At 40.8% G+C, this 22154-nt stretch overlaps 1 long non-coding RNA gene across 1 annotated transcript; it reads left to right on the top strand.

The window, feature by feature from the left end:
• Positions 1 to 7703: 7703 nt before the first annotated feature.
• On the top strand, positions 7704 to 10551 carry LOC114429580 (uncharacterized). The gene is made up of 3 exons (XR_003669821.1): positions 7704 to 8682; positions 10182 to 10220; positions 10531 to 10551. It is a non-coding gene; the product is annotated as an uncharacterized LOC114429580 (long non-coding RNA).
• Positions 10552 to 22154: the final 11603 nt, after the last annotated feature.

The following is a 22154-nucleotide window of genomic DNA, read 5'->3' as shown; positions in this document are numbered from 1 at the left end:
TCAGCACCACCCCTTATAAAATTGGTGATTAAAGGGTTAAAATCCTGGGGGAAAATGATTTTTTCACTACTGTTGATTAGAACTGAAGTTAATTAAAAGGTCTATGCAAAAAAAATTCAAAAATATATTTATCTAATATATTTTTAAAACCGTTAAAGTTAGGGGACGTTTTTGTCCCCGAACAACACATTAGGGAGAAAAAAAGAAAATCCAGTGCTGTGCAAAAACTAATAATGCAATCAAGTCAATTTTTTTACTGATGTTTGACATGACCAAGACTGTAATAAAGGTTCAAAAGAATCCAGTCCACATTCACCTTTTCTATTAAAAATGAGCCATTTTGTGTTTTTTTTTTTCAATTTTCAGCACCACCCCTCATAAAATTGGTGATTAAAGGGTTAAAATCCTGGGGGAAAATGATTTTTTCACTACTGTTGATTAGAACTGAAGTTAATTAAAAGGTCTATGCAAAAAAATTTCAAAAAAATATTTATCTAATATATTTTTAAAACCGTTAAAGTTAGGGGACGTTTTTGTCCCCGAACAACACATTAGGGTAGTGTTTGCGAACAATGCATGAGGGTTAATTTAAATGCAGCTGTCCATGTGCACATGGATTAAGACTGACCTCTGCTCTTTAGTTGTGGTTCTGCAGTAGGTTTCAGGTTTTTACAACTCTCACTTATTCACACATCCCATGAGCATATTCTCCAAAACAAATACATCATGAGTAACTGTGTCTGTCACAGTCTAAAGAGAGTAATCAGATTACAGTGACATTGTTGAAATTAGTGGATTACATGATGGTACTTGAAGTGTTTTTCACTCTGTCCCACATGTATGACGGTGAATAGTCATTGCAGTGAGAGCTCTTACCGTCAATACAGCATCTTTGATCAAAGCTAAAGTTTTTGGTTCATGTCAGCAAACTGGACAGAAAGCTGCACGCTGCAGGAGACAGAAAGGTCAGAGCAGCCGGACTGATGGGGGCCAGAGTCCGAGGATGAAGCCAACTGCTGCCTCACGTCGCTCTGCTTCCCTCTGGTGGTCATATGTTGAAATTGCAATAATTCATCACTGATACAGGGTCTGCTATAGCAACACAAACATATTTAAATGTGACTAAATATTCTGTAGGTGTGAATTTGAGTGTGAATGGTTGTTTGTCATGTTATTAGTGCTCTGTGCTCCCCCACACATCATAAGCTGTGATTTATTTGCATGCTTTAAAGAAGAATTTAGTAGTTTCAGAGTTTGTGGAGCCTGAGAGTTTGATGTTATATTTGATCTTATCTGTCTTGTTAGTGTTTATTTCCCATTGAAGCTGCGTGAAACCCACTGTTTGCTGATATCAGACATCATTCAAATCAGACTATAGAAGACAGAGGAGGACACTTCCAGCGATGCTGCAGGCAGTGTGAGAGTTTGGTGCACATCACATGAGCTCAGAGCAAATGTGTGGATGTGTTCAGTGGCCCTTTGGCATTTGGGCAAACCTTAAACTGAAGATTTCTTCAGCATGGTTACCGAGCAAGACCAACGACCAAGTCTCCATTTCTAACTGTTCAACACAGTTTCTCAGCTTCACTGGGCTAGGGAGCAAAATACAGACATTTATCAGACACAGCAGCCTCAGAAATCCTCCAACCAAAAGCCTACCAGCATGACAGACTGCAGCACTTGTAAGCATTTCCCTTTCACAAAGTGTTTTGTAGACATGAAGTTACAAGTATCTGTACTACAGACATCTGGCGAAACAGCTTTAAGGCTCACTTTTTGGCATGATCACTTTTTGGCACAACAGTGGCTCAAAGGTTCACAAAACTACATCTGAACAAGCCACAAGACTTGTGAAACAATGTCCTATACACAGATCAGACCAAACTATGTCTGCTAAGAACCAATCAGATATACAAGCATGATTTTATTTTGATCTGCAGAAACCACATGACTTTGAATTAGATAAGCATATACAGATCAACAATCTCTCCTCAGTGGTTTTGGATATGGGGTTTTTGGGGTCTGGCTGCTCAAATTTAATTAAAAAATAATTCTAGCTGTAAAGTATTTTATATGGAAGTCTATCAGGACAGAAACTATTTTGGACCAGCTACCAAGTGGCCATGTAAGGAACTGCAGATTTGCTGTATTATGTTGTTACCTGGTAAAGACTACAGTGTTTATTGATTTTTGTTTGTTTTTAGCTTTACATAGATACTTTCTACCACTGACAGTTTAACATGACCATGGGACTGAATTTTGGTCATTTGAGGGACGGCAGTTCTTGATTAGCCTGAGAACCATTTGCATGAATAATTATCTATAGACATGAATTTTTGTTTATTTCTGCTGTTGACATTTGAACAGAAACACCTGTGGGATTTAATTTTGGTGCCACCCCCAAGTGGCCACAGGATCAACTGCAGTTTTAGGCACTGTCACAGCGTGTGCAGGAAAATGGATCCTAGTGTCTGTGTTTCCTTATAAGACACTTATAACAGCGTGTTTTGTGATTTAATCAGTATACATGCTTTCCTATACATTATTGATGGCAGATACATATTGATATGCTACAGTTTTGCCTAGCAGACTTCACTCCCATTCAAATTTTAAAACTCTAACTATGGGCCGTCAACTAGTCCTGCACAGGGCCCAGACACACTTTCTGGGAGATCTTAGTCATGGTAGCTCCTGCAAGATCCACCCACAGAGGTCCTGAACACATAAAACTCAGATTCCAACCAGAACAGCAGCAGAACTGAAGAAGCCACTCGGGGGAGTGGGAAACATCTTCAAAAACAGTCCTGGAGTCCAGCTGCCTCCATTGAAACTTTTGGAAATTGGAAACGACTCTGACCTGATGAATGAGAGCATCCACAGATATACTTCTGTGATTGATAGATATGCACTCAGAAACCTGACAGTGCCAGAAAAGCTATTTTGTGATAACTGCACGGACACTTATATTAATGATATCTAGAATAAACACCAAGCATTCAAATGGAGCGACGTATCACACATGCCACAAAGATTCAATGTAGAGTTTGTTATTTGAGGTGCTTGCAGTCTGTCCTCAGTTCATTTTGTGCTCTCTGTAATTATTTTGTTCTTTTTAATAGTGTGATAGTATCACTCAGCTGCCTCTGCACACAATAGGTTCAAATAATACAAGAGGGGGTACATTTTAATGGGGACCTGACACAGTAAGATAAACAGTCAATAATGGAGAATATATTTTTCAATGAATAAATTAAATTCATACAAATTAAAAATCTATTTTGTAATCATATATTCACAGCTCATTTAGATTCAATTCAGAATTCTGACTTTAAATTCTGACAATTTAGACAATTTCTTTCCCCAAAATCCTTAATCTAAACTCAGATTTCTGATTTTTGAGATGTATCCTGCTCCTGCAAAGTCTGAGGGAGAAATCCAATAAATATGCTGTTTAAAGTTCAACAAATGAGGCACATAAATAGGACTCCTGCTCTACTGAATCACCTCCATCTCTACCACTTCTTCAGCCTGTCTCCTCTGACTGGATGCAGAACAGAGGAGATAACTGATTTGTGGATTCCTGGCGTTGAAGAAAGGATTGATACACGAGGGAATTCTGATTATCAGAGGCAGCACCATGGAGGTGGTCACGCTGCAGAGGGCTTCTCTCTTCAGCGTCATGGTAAAGATGATATGAAATATGATTGATGACAGCTGGAGCAACAACAGTGAGAGGTAGAGTCCTATGGTGCATCTGGCTCGGTGGTTGCTGGACTTCAACATTGTGTTCACTCTGAGTGCAGCCCGATACACACACACATAGCAGTAGCAGATGGCCAGCATGCAAAGACACATTATTACAGACAGGGGTCCAAACAGCAGCAGGTCCTCCTTTGTGGCGAGTGGGAGGCGGCCTCACACACGAGACCACTGGTTGCTGCTGGGAGTCAAACTTCATCTGGCTGAGCACCAAGCCAGACCATAAGCGCTCATGGTCCCGCTCAGCAGCCAAGTCTCACTGATGCTCATGTAGATGTTGTGAGTGTTGACCAATCTGAGGTAGTGAATGTGTAACGGGTACCGTAGCAACGGCACCGGGCTGCCAGATAAACTCCTGAAATTCAGCAAAGAAATGATGAGGCAGGGCGACAGCGTGTCAGTTCACAGTGCGTTCTCTGCAGTCATTTATTTGGACATTTCCTTCAGAAAATACAATAACAATAACTCTTATTGTTCAGACTCATTATGTCCAATGTATGTGCAATATTGAATGTCCGTTCAACATGAATCAATCATAAATCAACATCAATAAATTACAGTCCATCCCAAAATAACATACATTTCCAAAAATGTCTTTTCTTGCTCTTTATACTCAAAATGTATGGACTATTGTAATATTATGCTATTCAAAATGTTTTTACAACTTCTATTAACAGTCTTTAATATAAACTGTCCTTCGATGAGCATAACTCATTCACTGTCATCACCATACTGCAAAGACCCATCAAACCAAGGTTAACAATGCTTTACTTAACTCTGTCTTACTCATATTCAATCCTAAACATTTTATTCACAACTCATTTGGCGAAACAACTCATAACCAAGTGGGAGCAAACTTATACGGAGCTCACTTGCACACACTGCGCGGAGGGATATGTGTGTGCCAAGCTAACAAAGTATCTCAGGCTCAGCCTGCTCGTCACGGAGCACAGCAACTAATTAAACCCATGTTTCTACAGAGCTATTTGGCCAACATAACTCACTCAACTCTTAAACACATTTTCACATCGTTTTATCCTTATTCTGTGTCATTTTACACATCACTAACCTGAAATTCAGGAAAGAAATGATGAGGCAGGACGACAGCGCGTCAGTTCACAGTGCGCTCTCTGCAGTAATGAGGAAAATCCACCTGTAGCGCAGAGAAACCCAGCCCTCGACGCTGCCCCCTGCTGTTCTGGAGTGGTTATTACATACCCATTTTTTTTAAAGGAAAAGCCTTACAAAACACACACTTTACGTTTCTCAAGTATATACCTATTCCAAAAACAAACAATACATTACAAACGTGTTATTCCCAAAACACAAATGTGACACTTTTGTGGCCGTCACAAATGCCATGGCAGATAAAATCACAGTCATTTACTTTTTGTAGGACCGTGTAAGGGCCAGTGTAACAAGCCTGCAGAACTGACCCTGGATACATGCTTGTACATAAAGTCTGCACTATATGCTTGAAAGGGAGTGGAAGGAAGTAGAACTGATCTGACTCCACCCGTCTCCATCATTCATAGAACATAACCTGTAGCTGCTTCCTGTCATACTGTAAGCACATACATAACAACAGCACAGGATGAATCTATGCATAGAAACAGAGAATCACACAATATACTATAATCATCCATAATTTAATATAACTGATTATTAGTATTAACCCTTTGACTCCACATACAGACACACAGACTCTTCCTGGTGCTTCTCACCATCAGGACTTTAAAGTTGCCATAACCTCTCAGACTGTTAGACTTCTCTCTCAGAGTGAAGAGTTTCTGGATGGTACCAGGTAAGAAGTTATTATATGCTTTAAACAGGATCTGTGCTGTGCAGAATGTAGCAAGAAGGACCTAATACTGACCCCTGGTGGTCACCACAAGCAATGCTAAGACACCTAGAAGCAAACTGCCATCTGCACATATTGCACTCTATCAGTTAAACCACTTTGACCCAGTTCCAGGCAGATTTCTTTATTGTGCAGCTCATTTGAGATTTCTTCTGCTGCATCAGTTGTTGCCATTGAGGTTGATCTTTTCAGTCTAGATCCATGTTGGCTTTCATTTAATAACTGATGTTCTTCAATAAATGTTTCTAAGCGATCATTAAACAGTGTTTCAAGGACTTTAGAGAAGTGAGGCAGCAGTGAGGCTGGTCTGTAGTGTGTGAAGTTCTGTTTGTTTCCATTTTTGAACAGTGCTGTAACTTTAGCAATGTTCATGTTCTTTGGAACACAGCTGCTTTGAAGTGACAGGTTCCAGATGTGTGTTAAGGCTGTTGTCATGTTATTAATCAGCTTTTTACTAATATATACACATCAATAGCAGGACAGTCAGATATGATTGTAATATCTGTTCATGTTGTTCATGTTATCTGAATTCAAAGGGCACTTGTGAGACAGTCCATGCTAGAATTAGAAAGATGGGAAAAAACATTGATCTTTTCTTATGCTATATTTCTTCTTCCTCTCACGTCCTGTCTGAGACAGATGCAGCTGCTACCAGGAGGAGGCTGACACTCTGTGGGGAAAGCATCAATATGATGTAGGTCTCATCAAAGCTTGTGAATCTGTCATCCTCCTAAGTCTGATCAGAGACCTTGCCAACAGCAGTATCCATTGAAACAGGACCCCTCTGCTCTTATTTATGCTAACATGACATGACAAAGTCACACATTTCGAGCCCTTCAGCTAGCATTACAGGCTACTCCCACCCTTGGACTGCCTGACCTGACTAGACTATTCAGACTGTAGGTGAAAAGAGTCAATACATGACTTCAGTTCTTTTACACTGTGGAAACGAGACCTGGTGTTTACTTATCTGCTCAGTCAACCAAACCCATTGCTGTGACAGAAGCAATGAGCAAATGAGTTTGGGGCCCTGTTGAAACACAGGCGTGTTCTAACACCTTTTTTTTTTTTTGCAGCAGCAGCAACACTAACCACACTGATGACGTGATGGAAATTTACAAGCAGATGCAGCTGCGGAAGCTGCAGCCAGCACACCACAACATCCTGTTTAAGTCTTTGTGCTTGCTAACTATGTGGACTCTGTTCTTTCTACACTCTGAGCTGTACAATCTACAATTTGACTCTCCACAGGAAAAACAAACCTCATCTCTGGCGCTCATGTGGCTCCACTTTGAGGGATGAGGTTTGGTATGGTCCTGACAGCAAACCCTTTCTTCATGAATTCAATTCAATTTTATTTATACAGCACTCAGAATTGTCTCTAGGTCAAAGCCTGACCCCAAGCTAAGTACTTGAAGGCAAACTTAACAGGAAGAACCTTAGTTTCCTCTAGTGACACTGTGATGCAGCAGAGGCCAAATGAAGATGAGCTGCTCAAAACTCCCATCAGCCCCTGCTGCCCTCAGATAAGATGTTGAGTGCTGTGAAGGAGGAGCTTCAGATGAGACGGTAACATTTCTGTAAATGCACAAGAATCAACCTGAGGGCTAGTTTTCATCTGCGGTCGCTGGACATATGTTAAAAGGTAAGCACTAAAAGTAATTTTTATTTATTTATATTTCTGTGTTTTTGTGTGATTGTGTTTTGTAACGTTACTTCTGTTTTTGATTTCCTGACAGACAGCAGCAGAACGAGCAGCTCCACACATGAAGGTGGAAACTTCAGAAGTCAGAACTGATTCAGCAGGTGAGAATCTGTCAATATCTGTATATCAGTTTGATCATTGATCAGATATTTTATAGTTCAGTATTGATTACAGTTATTATATTGGCATCTATCATGAATTAAATAAACACTAATAATATTTATATTAAATTATGGATGATTATAGTATATTGTGTGATTCTCTGTTTCTATGCATAGATTCATCCTGTGCTGTTGTTATGTATGTGCTTACAGTATGACAGGAAGCAGCTACAGGTTATGTTCTATGAATGATGGAGACGGGTGGAGTCAGATCAGTTCTATCAGTACACAGGAGTCAGTCATGTATTAATAAAATCAAAGTAAAATAATAAAAGTACAGTAAACAAGGTCAAACATGCATAAAATAGTGATAAAAGGATAAAAGCCCAGGTGAGCTGCCTATTCAGTGTTAAAAGCCAAGGAAAACAAATGAGTTTTGAGTCTGCTGTTAAACTCTTCTACAGATGGAGCAGATCTGCCTTGAAGAGGCAGACTGTTCCACAGACGTGGGGACACATCTGTGTTGTGGAGATAGCTACGTTCACATTCATTATGTGCAGATCACTGATGTATGTGTACATATTTTATTTATATAAGAAAAGTGGATCTATGTGACCAAGACGAGGTCAGTTCAGTGAAGTCAAACAAATTAAAGAGAAGTATGACACAGAAGCTGAGAGGAAGTCGAGTGTTTGCAAAATCTTCAGGAGGAAATGAAGCAACTGACAGCAGAGAACTAACAATGACACTCTACACAGGCCTCTCTTGATTTAATATTTACAGTCCAAACAGAAATACCATGGAGGAGTTGTTGTGACTAATGAAGCAAAAGCAACCACATAGGAGAGGTTTTAGAATAACAGATGTCAATGGTGAAAATGTGAATGAGGAAGTAACAACTGAACTGAACTCTGACTAAAAGCTCTTTTTTTTCTTTGTTGGTGTTCCTTTAAACTTTATAACATTTATTCAATAATATAAAACAGAGATAACATGAGTGTAAATTCTGTTTGTGCAGAAAATTTGTTTTAGAACAGTTGTTTTTAATTTTGAAATGATTTATTTGTAATTGTATTCATATTTTCTGCTTTTGCGTGTTCACTGAGCTGCTGACATCACATGTTTGTATCAGGTTCCCTGTTTTATGGTTTTTGTGGAGTTCCCTTTTTTGATTTCCCTTCCAGTCAGACGGCAGCAGAACGAGCAGCTCCACACATGAAGGTGGAAGCTTCTGGAAGTCAGGACTGATTCAGCAGGTGAGAATCACCTCATTGATCTTTACTGCCCTGTAACTGATTGAGCGATATTGTACGTCAGTTCTGTGGGGAATTGTTCTTTTTGTAAAGTTCACTGTTCACAGAGAAAATGTCGCTTTATTCTCTGACTCTAGCACATCAGACTGTTTCTGGGATTAACACCAGTGTTGTGGCCGCACTCTGTCCACGTGTACAGTTTGTTGTGTGAATACATTGATTTTATGGTAAAGGGTACCACAACGCTGCTGATTTCATGGTGCATTCAGGTGCATCTTGTTTAGTCCTACGAGCTGTCCCGGAAGACTGCGGAGTGACTGAAGGTGGTTTTAGTTCAGCTGAGTCACATTAAACAGACAGGACACTAGTTCAATTATTATAAATCAAATGCTGCAAAAATTCCAGTTAAATGACACATTATATGAGTCGGCCTTGGAGTTAAATGTTTTGGGCAACTAAACTATTTCAACCATTTTCAGCAATTTTGAATGTTTTATTCAATATATTATATTTTAAAGACATCATTGGGGGGATGCAAGGCAGTGAGATTCAGTGTATACAGAAATACTGTTTCTTTCTTTTTTATTTTTTATGAACATGCACAAACATGAATCCCCCCCCCCCGAATCCACGGTCCTCCTGTACAGATATGCATAAAATACATAGGGTGTATCTAGAAGAAATACAGGTCATAAATCCACAATATATAAAATGAAATCAGATCTGACAGAGTGCAGCTTCCTGCTATATGAACCCGATGAAGTTGCCTCTGTGCTTTCTGAAATGAAAGTGCACGCTTGTCTCCAGTGGGAGCTTCAGCAGACCTTTAATGTCTGAGTGAATTCACTGGGAGGGAAACATCATCTGTGTCCACATCCTCCAAGTTAAAGGAGCCACTTCAGTCTGTAAACAGAGAAACTGTCACTGCTGATGGAGGCCTTTACACAGCCTGAACCATCTGATGGCTTCACTGCACCGCCACCTGCCACAAATGTATATACCAAAAATAGTTACATCACATTTAATTATATTCAAAATAAATATAACACTCACTTTAAATGAGGTTGATTTTCCTATTGTGAGCCCTTCTGGGTACAAACTGCATCATTACAGACAAGAATGACTGAATGAAAGCGGCTTTTACTGTGCTGCTGCTAATTGGACGGCCACACATTGCATTGCTCACGTTATTCCTCTGTCCAGAAGGAACTCAGTGAGCAACACAAACCATCTAAGTAAATTCAACACAACACTGTTGAATCACCAATCTGATACTTATACCTGACACTGGGTGGCAGCACTTGACTGTGTGACATGCACAGTTCTTTGATGACACTCCAAAAAGTGAACTTGGTGAGTTGTTGGATCAAATAAATGTAATTACGTTTACATATTGTTGTGTTTGGTTTAAAATGTATTCTTGTTAAGGTAACAGTTGCATTCCCTGTTAGTTTGTATCACTTATGAGTCTGTCACTGACGGTGTCTCCTTCTCTGTTTCAGCTGAAGACACAGCTGGACTGATGGCAAAGCCCGCTGACCGTGAGTACAGTCTTCTCTCTGTACACCACACACACCTCAGTGCGAGTATTTGGGTTTTTACTGACCTGACCTTTGACCTCTCTGACCTCACAAAGAGGGCAGAGTCCAAAGGTCAGCACCAGTTCCTCTTGAACACACCATAAACCAGCTGATAGACTGATGATCTTTATTCTTTGATTGATCCCAAACTGGGAAATGTCAGGCACTCAGCGTTCTATACACCCTGAAGCCCATCAGTCCTCACAGGACAGAGGGCAGGGGTTCCTGAACGCACCACAGAGGTCATCATCTTTCTCTGCTCTCCTCTCAGACACGCACTTTGTGGATGAACACAGAGCTGACCTGATCCAGAGAATCAGCAACATCGACCCCATCCTGGACCAGCTCTTGGGCTCGGTCATCAAGCAGGAAGCATATGATCGGATCAGAGCTCAGCCCACCAGCCAGGACAAGGTCAGGGAGCTCTACACGTTCCTGCAAGCTGGAACAGAGGCCAAAGATAAATTCTACCACATCCTCCAGACGCACGAGCAACTGCTCATCGATGACCTCAATAAGACGTAAGCTCTGTGAGGACACCCAGGCCTGAACACCAGTGTCATCATGAGGGAACAATATATATTCTATATTTTACTCGTGTTACCTTTACTTTTCCCTTCGTTTACATATAAACAGAGTTTTCGGCTCTGAAAGATCTTGAACCCAGGGATCCACATAAAGAAAAGAGACCCGGCCTGTATAGGCCAAAATGGGGTTACAATAATATTCTCATAACAGAATATGTCTTTACATATAGATAAGGACATATAAACACATGTATACACAACCATGTACCATGTAAAACATGGCCTCTCAATGATCATTATAAATATTCTCATTATCAGCTTAACTGATTATAAATATCAACATTAACATGAGACAATTTGGCTGGACCATTACTTTCCATACTAGAACTACTCATCTCTCATTTTCTTTTTTTTAAACCACTCACTCTCAAAAAAACAGAGAGGAAAATGTATTTTAACATCATAATATGAACAATATTTTTAAGCACAACACATGAACTGAACGCCTCCTTACTCCATATTATCATTAGCAAATGCTTCATCTTCCCTGGTTTCTTTGTGAACATATGTAAGATGGTTTTAGTCAGAAATACTATGAGTGTCCTGTTTTCTAAAGGAGACCTTAAGAGGACTGTTAGGACTATTATGCAGCGATTAGCCTGTTAGATGCCATGCATCAGTTATTATTATGATGAACTAATTTCATTAGTGAACTTTACATGACTGACAGGTTTCATTACAGAATAGCTCCTTATATAGACGTTCTTTTTGGCTGCCATCTCTTGTGTCTCGAACTCACTGTCTCACATGTGTTTTGATGCTGCCAACCAACGTAGCTACACACATGACAGCCTTTGATATAACACAGTCAGAATGTGTTTCTTCCTGCAGGGTGGAGCATGGTGGAGAGCAGACGTTAAAACCTGATGTGAGGGAGGGTAAGTTTGACTCAGTCTTTCCTCATGTTGTTGTGCATGAGTCAGTGTTCTATCAGTCCATCAGAAGTCCTGTCTTTAATGGACATTTGTCTCTTGTATTCAGTCACAGTGTCATTGCACACTTACTGGATCCTTATTGTTCTGACCCACATATGCAACAAGAAAAAGGCTTTTGTCCATCAAACGTCTGGATGTGATGTCATTGGAGTGAATATGGACTGTGACCTGCTAGCATGTCCCAGGTGTCTTTTTAGTCTCATGTCCTCCTCACTTCCACTCTCACATGAGCCAGATGATTTGTGTGTCTTTAGTCTGTGTCTGAGTACCTGTTGTGTTGATGTGTTTGTGTAGCTGGAGTCCATCTTGCTTTTGGATCAGTCATTGTCATTTGTAAGTAGCTCTGTATATATTGTCATGTGTAGCTGCAGCTTGTAGGAGGGAGACGCCCTTTTTCTTTGTTCTGTTTTTGGGTCAGGAGTTTTAGGTTCCAGCTTTGTCATTTTTTTCTTTTGTTAGGGAACCTTAGTGTGTTTTAGTGTCTTTTTGTTTGTTGATTTGGGCACTGCTCCCCTCTGAGTTCATGACCTACAGCCTAACACTGAATCCAGCCTGTGTACCAAACACTGCAGTGTTTAAGGTGCTCTAATCACTTGCTTTGTCTGTCAGACTTACCATGCAATATTCAGATTTTCGACTGCTTTCTTTATGTGTCCACACTATAAAGTGTTAAATTAAAACTTGAAAGTGTACATTTTAACACCTGTTGAGAGTTATTTCAACTCTGACAGGTGTTAGAAAGTAACACTGGCTGACAATAGTGTTAAAACTCTACACTAGTGTCAGTGTTGCAAAAACAAAACTACCACATTACACTCACACTAATACTGACACTTGATTGTCCATTTAAACTCATATGTTTTAATGTGTTTCGTTATTTTAACATAGAAGCTCAAGTTAAGTTTATTTATTAGTAGTTTGTATCATGAGTGAAGGTGGTTAGGGGGAGCAGTGAAATGTTTACAGAAAACAACAAAGACCATCCATGTGTTCAGTTGCCTTGATTTACTCTCTTAGCCATAGCATTGCCAAGATGAATTCGTTTTTTTGGATGATAATGGATCTGTTCTGCTTTGTAGGAACACACTGAACTACCTGGGAAAGTTAGTTAAGACAGACAAGGTCTGCCTATATGTGTAAACACACACTAACACTACTCACTGTCTTTGACAGATGGGATGGTTCCAGTACCGGAGTCACGCCACATCACATATTACCAAAGAATTCTTCAATCAAACTTCAAGGGCAAGATTCTGTATACACGAGAAGGCTGGGCAAACGATAAAAAGCGTCTGGTTGATATCTACACAGAGCTGTACATCACAGCCGGCCCTGACATACACATCAACACACAGCATGAGGTCCAACAGATCCAGAAAGCCTGGAGGCCCAGAGACACTGAGACATCTGTCAAACCCAGAGACATGTTCCAACATCCTTCTGGAGAATACATACCTGTAAAAACAGTGCTGACCAACGGAATCGCAGGAATTGGAAAGACCTTCCTGGTGCAAAAGTTTATGCTGGACTGGGCTGAAGGAACAGCCAATCAAGATGTGCATCTCATTTTCCCCTTCTCCTTCCGTCAGCTGAATCCACGGAGGGGAAAACAGTTCAGTTTGGCAAACCTCATTCATAAATGTATCCCAGAGGCTAAGGGCATCAAAGAGGAGGCTCTTAACTACATCTTTACTGCTTTAGAATCATCAGGAAACGGCAACTACGACGACAGCGAATTCAAGCTTCTGTTTGTGTTTGATGGACTGGATGAGAGCCGCCTTCATCTGGACCTTCATGTTGATGATAGTCACTCTGTTGATGTAACTGAGTCCACCACCACCGATATCTTGGTGAAAAACCTCATCAATGGAAAACTGCTGCGCTCTGCTCGCATATGGATAACCACACGACCTGCAGCAGCCAAACAGATCCCCACTGACTGTGTGGATGTGGTGACAGAGGTCAGAGGGTTCACTGACCCACAGAAGGAGGAGTACTTCAGGAAGAGGTTCAGAGAGGAGGAGCAGGCCAGCAGGATCATCTCCCACATCAAGACATCACGAAGCCTCCACATCATGTGCCACATCCCAGTCTTCTGCTGGATCACTGCCACAGTTCTGGAGGACATGTTGGAAACCAGAGAGGGAGGAGAGCTGCCCAAGACCCTGACTGAGATGTATGCAGAGTTTCTGATGTTTCAGGTAAATCAGTCCAAAAAGAAATGTGACCCTGAACAACTGTCCAGGCAGTGCATTTTTTCACTAGCAAAACTGGCTCTTCAGCAGCTGGAAAAGGGCAACATAATCTTCTATGAGAAGGATCTGAAAGAGTGTGGCATCGATTTCAGTGACGCCTCAGTGTACTCAGGAGTGTTCACAGAGATCTTCAAAGAAGAGCGAAGAAGGAAACAGGAATTCACAACATTCTGCTTTGTTCACCTGAGCGTTCAGGAGTTTCTGGCTGCTTTCCACCTCATACGCTGTTTCATTGATGGGGACGATGAAGAGCTGGTGAACTTCCTGGGAGAGAAAAGTTGGTCATCTCTGGATGACATCCTGTACAGAGTCATGGAGAAATCTCTGAACAGTGAAACTGGCCACCTGGACCTGATGGTTCGCTTCCTTCATGGTCTCTCCCTGCAGTCAAACCAGAGACTCTTAGGAGACCTGCTGGGTCAGACAGAGATCAGTTCAGAGGCCATCCAGAGAGCCATCAACAACCTGAAACGGAGAAACACTTATAATGTGTCTCCTGACAGAAGCATCAACATCTTCCACTGTCTGATGGAGATGAACGACCTCTCAGTGCATCAGGAGATCCAAGAGTTCCTGCAGTCAGAGACCAGATCAGAGAAGAAACTCTCTGCGATCCACTGCTCAGCTCTGGCTTACATGCTGCAGATGTCAGAGGAGGTTCTCGATGAGCTAGACCTGATGAAGTACAACACAACAACAGAAGGACGATTGAGACTGCTTCCAGCTGTGAGGAACTGCAGAAAGTTCAGGTGAGTCCAGATGTGACCAATCAGTGTAGATTACTGGTTTAGTTCTTTGACACATTCACACTGTATGTTTCTCTCTAACAGAGCTCCTTGTGTTCATTGACACATCACATCAGCTGTGTTTTTGTCTCAGATGTTCTTCTACTGTGAAAACATTGTTTTGTATGTTTCTGTTTGAAGCTGTTAAATGAATGGACAATAAATGTGTCTTTATTTGTAGTTAAAACAGCTGCATGTGGCCAAAGAGCTGCACAAACAACATACATACAAAGACTGCAAAAACTGCAGCACAACATCATGGTATGCAAACATGCACACACATACCATTACACAAACAGTTCAATCAGGATGTCACACAACTGAATAACTCTTTAAAGTCTCTGAATGAAAGAGAAGAATTTATCTTTCAGCAATATCAGCTGGAAGAACCTACAACAGAGGAATAAAGTGAAATACACTGTCAAAATGAGACGATGAGAATGATCAGAACTATTGTTACATGTCAAACAGTCAGATCAAATGAGATCACTGCTACTACTTAAAGTGTCCCTTTCATAATGTTCTGATATTTCTGTCATCACAGACTTTCTGACTGTGAACTCTCAGAGACTCACTGGGAAGTTGTGGCCTCAGCTCTGAAGTCCGACCCCTCCCATCTGACAGAGCTCGACATGAACCGGAACAGGCTGCAGGATTCAGGACTGAAGCAGCTATGTGCTGGACTGGACAGTCCTCACTGCATACTGCAGGTTCTTAGGTCAGTTAATGTTATTATTAGGCTGAGGTCCAGTTTTTAAATCATCTGTCAGGACTGACAGACAGAAAAGGACCACAGACATGTGTATCTTCAGTCACTGTTGCTCTGATGACAAATCAGATCTACTCATATGTTCAAATGTTGCTCAGTAATTCAGTGAATAATTATTATTTTCTTCCCTCCCAGTAACAGTAATCTGTATGTTTTAATGTTATCCCATATTATTAGATGATCAGTGGTATCAATGGCTCTATCAATGTCTTGTATTGTTTTATTAGGTTGTGTGGCTGTGGTTTGTCAGAGATCAGCTCTCTGGGATCAGCTCTGAAGGCTAACCCCTCCCAGCTGAGATATCTGGACCTCAGTGGGAACCACCTGCAGGATGTGGAGCAGCTACGTGGTTTTCTGGAGAGTTGTGGACTGCAGACTCTGAGGTCAGTCTCAATAGTTTTATGTGTTGTGATGTAAAGTTTGTGGTGGGGTGAGCTCTGAAGTCCCAAGACTGCAGATCCTCGGGTCAGGGTAAATCTGGGTGTTGATCCAGTCTTCACATTTCATTGGTTGATCGGTTGGATTTTGCTGCTTATGTTTTGAACTGATGATGCATTACTAACCCACCCAACCCCAGATGTAGAATGTCTGTAGGGGTTTAGTTCTTGCTTTTTGAGTTTATGATTTTGTAACTCTACTCTTGTCAAGTTGTCTGATCAATGAGGGAGGTTTGGGTTTACTAAAGCTCTTTGAGATGCAGCATGGTTTTGTTTTCAGTTGTATATCAGCATGAGTTGTAGATATAACTAGTACAAATGAGTTCCAAGATAAAATTGTTGGAACTTTCTGGTGTAAAATATTTCTGACAAACATATGTGAATATAGAAAACACTTCAACAACATGTAGCGCTCCCCTCTGTAGTCATATTGATGATGTTATGTGCGATCACAGACGGAGATCCAGAAGCAGGTACATTTACTCACTTTAATAGAGAAAACAAAAAACTACCACTGAGGAGAAAACTGAGCTGAGTCCAAAATATAACCAAAAACAACCACAAGGGCGAACTACGAGGTAACTTGAAGGAGGAACGAAAAACAACCACGAGGGTGAAGCACAACTCAGGTCCAGGGCGAGAAACAACCGGGTGGCGTGGCTGGAGGCCTAGGCAAAAAACAAGGTAAGTCACTGGTCACTTAGAATGGACAGAAAGGTGGCTGGTTGCTTAGTACGAAAATAGCAGTGAAGAACTGGCGCCGAGGAGAAGGGAGGCGGCGCTTAAGTAGCCGGCGGAATGACGGGAAACGGAACCCAGGTGAGAAGAAGCCACGACTCCACCCAGCTGGACCATCGCGCCTGGAAAGAACAAAAACAAGGAAACGAGCAAGAAATGAAAAACACAGGAAGTGCCAGAGGAGCAACTCTCACCACATTACAGATGAGGGCAGGCTTTTAGGTTCTTTTAAAGTATTTATCCAATGTTTCTTAACCCTGATTAACTCAGTTTTAATTATTATCTTGGATGTCCCTTTAATACACACAAGTGCAGTGTTTGACCCATCAATCAAATGGCCATCTTTAAATTATATTTTTAATGAAGATCTTAACTACGTCTGCATATGTCTCTGCAATTGAATCCCTGCCCTTTCTCAGGTGAGTAATAAGTAACACAACACAAGGTTTTAGAAAAATAATTCTCAGTTATTTAAGAAAAGATTAATGCTGGTGAACTAAGACATGAAAATAAAATTAGAATATTGTTTTGGAGCCTTAAACATCAAATGTCACTTTTTTAAAGAAAAACACTCCAGCTGTTTGGAGGCAAAAACACAATATAACCTTTTTTCTTAACCCTCTAATGAATTCAGAAACTCAGTTTACCAACCTCAAGGTCACTTAAACAAAAGTTGTGGCCCCCACACCTTAATACACTCTATAAAGCAGCAACTTAAATGATTACAGACTGACATATACCGCAGCAGGCGAAAGTCTTCCCGCCTCTCAGTATGCTGCTAGACTTCTTCTCACAGATTGTCCTGTCAACAACCTTAAGACACAAGTTACACACCGTTTTGTGCACTGCTAACTTAGAAATGAAGACAGAAAATCTCTGTGTTACACATGTTTCTCCGACACACCTCTCCTAGTCTGTGTCACACTGTGCTCACGGTCCTGTCACTTGTTATTAACCCCATCTATGCTGGTGGGACATCTTTCAGCAACATTCTTTAACATAACACAACAAACATGTAACACTTTTTTACCCTTTTAAATCACATTTTAAATGCTTACACATTTAAACTTGAACTGAAATGATCAACACTCATTAAAACATGTGGGGATTTTAAACTGGGTTACAAACAAAACACATTTAGGAATGAAACCTTCTAGATGTAGGCTTCACTCAAGAGATTAAATGATGATGGATTGTGCAAGTACATCTATAACATTAAACTGCAACTCATTAAACAAGACGAAAATATGAATTGACACACTATGAACACAAAGTTAACTAGAAAGCATTTCCTGCAGAAAATGTGAGTTTGGTTGCTGCAGCTGAAGCATTGCTCTGAATGATGTGAAGGATTGCTCTGAATTGCTGGAGAATCTGCAGTCTGAATTTAAGTTGCTGAAACACTTTGAATAGATGAAGCTGTTTTATTGTGAAAAGTAGAAAACCTTTGAACATTAGGAAGTTATGAAACAGAAACTGCTGAAGATGAACAATATGAAGTCACTGACCTTAAAGAATAGCCTGGAAATGCACCATAAAGGTCTGAGGCTGGAATCATATCTAAAGCTAATAAGGACAGGCTGTATGGTTTTAATGTGGAAAAGTATCAGAGTTACCTCCCCCAGAACATTTTGGATGAAGTAGAAGCCATTTCCTGCATTCTGGTGGATTTCAACAGCTATTTTACTGACAGAAGTAAAGGGTTAACTCAACAACTATTACTGAGAGATTCAATAACTCCTTATTTATTTTAAGCCATGATGACAAATATAAAACCAACTGAAAATGAAACAGTTCTGTCAGCCTCATGGTGGCACTACACTAACAGGTTATTAGAACAAAATGTTTATATCTGTTACTGTCTACCTCTGTGCCACCATGACTTTAACCACAAAAACCACATTTCTGTTTCACTGTATTCCCAATGAGGCCATCAGCTGCACTGTCAGGTTTTAGAGACTTCACAGAACAGATCAGATTAAACAGATTAGAAACAGATTACCCAAAGCCTCCAAAAAAAGCTGCACAACAGGTAACTTAGTTCACATGAATCTGTGCTGATGTGTCTGCTTGTGTTGATCAGCACACAATCAGTTCACATGAAGTGACTGAAACACAGAGGGAGGATCAATATAGAAGGAAACCCGCTCCCTGTCTCTCACTCCTGGCCTGCCCTATATGCCATAACGTCTGCTGCACGGTGTGCTTGCAGCTGAATCTCAGACCTCACCTGGCAACAATACATTTTTTTCTGATTGGCTGATTCCTGTTCTCTGCCATAGAAATGACAGATGATTAATAATAAAAAATGTACAAACATAATTCACAAATTATAACCACTGACATTACTAAGCTTAGACAATAGTGTCCTTTCATGTTGTAGAATTGTTTTTTCATTGCACTGCTCTACTTGTTACAATTATTCAGTATTGTTAAATGTACACATTTCATTTCTTTCAGGCTGAGCAGCTGTAACCTCTCAGAGAGAAGCTGTGAAGCTCTGTCCTCAGTCCTCAGCTCCCAGTCCTCTAGTCTGAGAGTGCTGGATCTGGATAATAACAACCTGCAGGATTCAGGGGTGAAGCAGCTGTCTCACGGATTAGGGGGTCCAGACTGCAGACTGAAGACTCTCAGGTCAGGATCCAGCTTTTTGATCATCAGTTAAATTCTGCTTCATGTTCATGTTGAAGATCTGTTGGATTTTCCTTCTTTCTTCTTGAGTTCATGACATGTTTTGTACCTCCAGTCTGTCAGGGTGTCTGATCACACAGGAGGGCTGTGCTTCTTTGGCCTCGGCTCTGACCTCCAACCCCTCCTATCTGAGAGAGCTGGACCTGAGCTACAATCATCCAGGAGACTCAGGAGTGAAGCTGCTGTCTGCTTTACTCAACAGTCCAGATTGTAGTCTGAAGACTCTCAGGTACACAGAGACCACAGAGCATGAGTCCTCCTCAGTCTGTCAGTTTAGCTCATATATCCACAACTGTTGATGGATGGACTGAAACTGCAGAGAAGAAATAATCACTGATCCCTGATGTTCATCTTCCTCCATCATTAAGTGTCCATCATGTTAACTTCACTTTTCTTTATACACGTTCTTCATGTCAAAATACATACAGACTGATTTTCAGTCACACTTAGTGCAGATCAAATACAAAATGATGCCCTACTTATTAATGCCCTCAGCTGTAAGAACCACTGAATTATTTCCACAAACAAATGTTCCTGAAACAATCCATATGTGAAGCTTCAGAGGAGACAACAACACAATGGTAGAAGGAGGAGTTCCTTCAGTCAGAGACAGAGAGCAGGGAGACACTACAATATTATCACTGTAAAAACTACACACAGACATGAGTGAATGTATTTATTTGAAGTGTGTCAGAAACTCTTCCATCCATGACACATGTGAACCAGGCTTGTGTTTGCATATAGAGTGAAAGGAACAAACAGTCAGAGACAGTGTGGCTTGTTTGCTGCTTTGGATAAATGCACAATGCTGAGATCAAACCTACACTGTTGCTGCATGAAGAGGATTTTACAGTAAAGCACTGACAGAGAGCAATATTTCACAGAATGGAGGACATGAATAAACACAGAGCAGATCAGGAGAGACTCTTCTGGAGTCGACACAGATGAGTTTCAGTCTGTTTGTGTGTCTCTGACAAACTGAGGAACTCTGCTTCATGTTGATCAGCAGTTTGGACTCATGTTGGTTAGAAAATCATTCTGACTGTGTTTCTTCCTGCAGGGTGGAGCATGGTGGAGAGCAGAGGTTAAAACCTGGGCTGAGGAAGTGTAAGTTTGACTCAGTCTTTCCTCATGTTATTGTGCATGAGTCAGTGTTCTATCAGTCCATCAGAGCTGTTGTAGCGCAGCCTCGGCGGTTGGATTTCTTTGGTGTTTACTGGAGTTTATTACTCCCCAGCAGGAGTTTTAGGTTCCAGCTTTGTCATTGGTTTTCCTTTTTTCTCTTGTTAGGGAGCTTTAGTGTGTTGTAGTGTCTCTGTGTTTGTTTGGGCACTGCTCAGCTCTGAGTTCATGAACTGCAGCCTAACACTGAAACCAGCCTGTGTAGCTGCCGATCTGAGAGTGGGGACGAGTGGGGAGGTGCAGACATGCTGTGTGTGGGTTTCCCCTCAGCCTGGGACATAACAGAGACAACCAAAGCAGACAAAAGACAAAATCCAATAAGAGACCACAAAGGGTTGAAAAGGTCCAAACACAGGAAGAAACAGCTCCACAGTCCAAAAGCAGGCAGGACTCAGACACAAAGAATCTCATCCAAAGGGTCAGACTGGACTGATGGACTGAAGAGTGAAGACACTGAGACACTGAGCTGTGAGCAGCATTATTAGGGTTAGGGTTAGGGCGAGAAACGCCACTGTTTAAGAAAACGAGTTACCACCAAAATAAGTTTCACACGGGGTCTCTGTTTAAAGCTTTTAATCAATTAGTAACAAAACACGTTATCCGCCATGTTTCCCTGCACCGTTTCTTCCCTTTTTTCCCAATCTGCTACAAACGCCCTGATTTTCAGCACAATGCAGCATTTCCATTCAACCAATCACGGGGCAGCTTTCCAACTGTCATGGCGGCGCCCTGTCAGTAGATAGAAAGTATGTCCAGTCGTCTTTTAAATGTTTTAGCTATGTGACATGAATAACTTTGACAGTATCCATGAGGCAGTCCTCTTTTCTTCCATGGGAAAAAAGCGGAAGCCTTCCAAACAGAATCCCGAAACTCAGCTGGAGGGAAAATACCGGCCACTTCCTGTTCACATACTAAAGAGAAAAACTTTTGTCATGCGGATCAACTGACAGCCGGCGAAATAACATTATTAGAAATACATATATAAATACATAAAATGAGTTTTTTGATGAAATGGATTTATAGCTTTTTGGGTGTTTAATAAATGTTTAAAATCAAAATATAGATTAGATTTTTGATGTTATTACAAACTCATGATGATATATTACAGTTTGAAACATAAACTAGAAGTTTCATATAAACCCTTTTTGAAAGAAAACACTTTTTTCTGGATTTATAGCGTTTTGGAAGCAATCTCTTCATTTGTTAGGCGGGACAGCCGAAACCAGTTAAACAAGCTTTTACTGACAGCTCTGAACAGACCACATTAACTTATCATTCATTTTAGTGCAGCCGCCACAACTTCCATTTCACAAACCATTTTTTAATCTTCATTTATTATATTTCCTTTTATTTTGCTTTGTGCTTTGGTTTCATTCTGTAACACTGGACTTATTTTTATGAAGGTTTGAACTCTGACAGTGTTTGAACAGGAGAGAAAGGAGTATAAAGTGTGTAGTGAGGGGTTCACAGCCTTAAAGCATCTAGAATAACTGTAAAACTGTAAACTTTTGCGGGT

This window comes from Parambassis ranga, unplaced genomic scaffold (genome assembly GCF_900634625.1).
Source record: "Parambassis ranga unplaced genomic scaffold, fParRan2.1 scaffold_159_arrow_ctg1, whole genome shotgun sequence".
Lineage (NCBI taxonomy): Eukaryota > Metazoa > Chordata > Actinopteri > Ambassidae > Parambassis > Parambassis ranga.
This window is presented reverse-complemented; position numbering and strand designations above follow the sequence as displayed.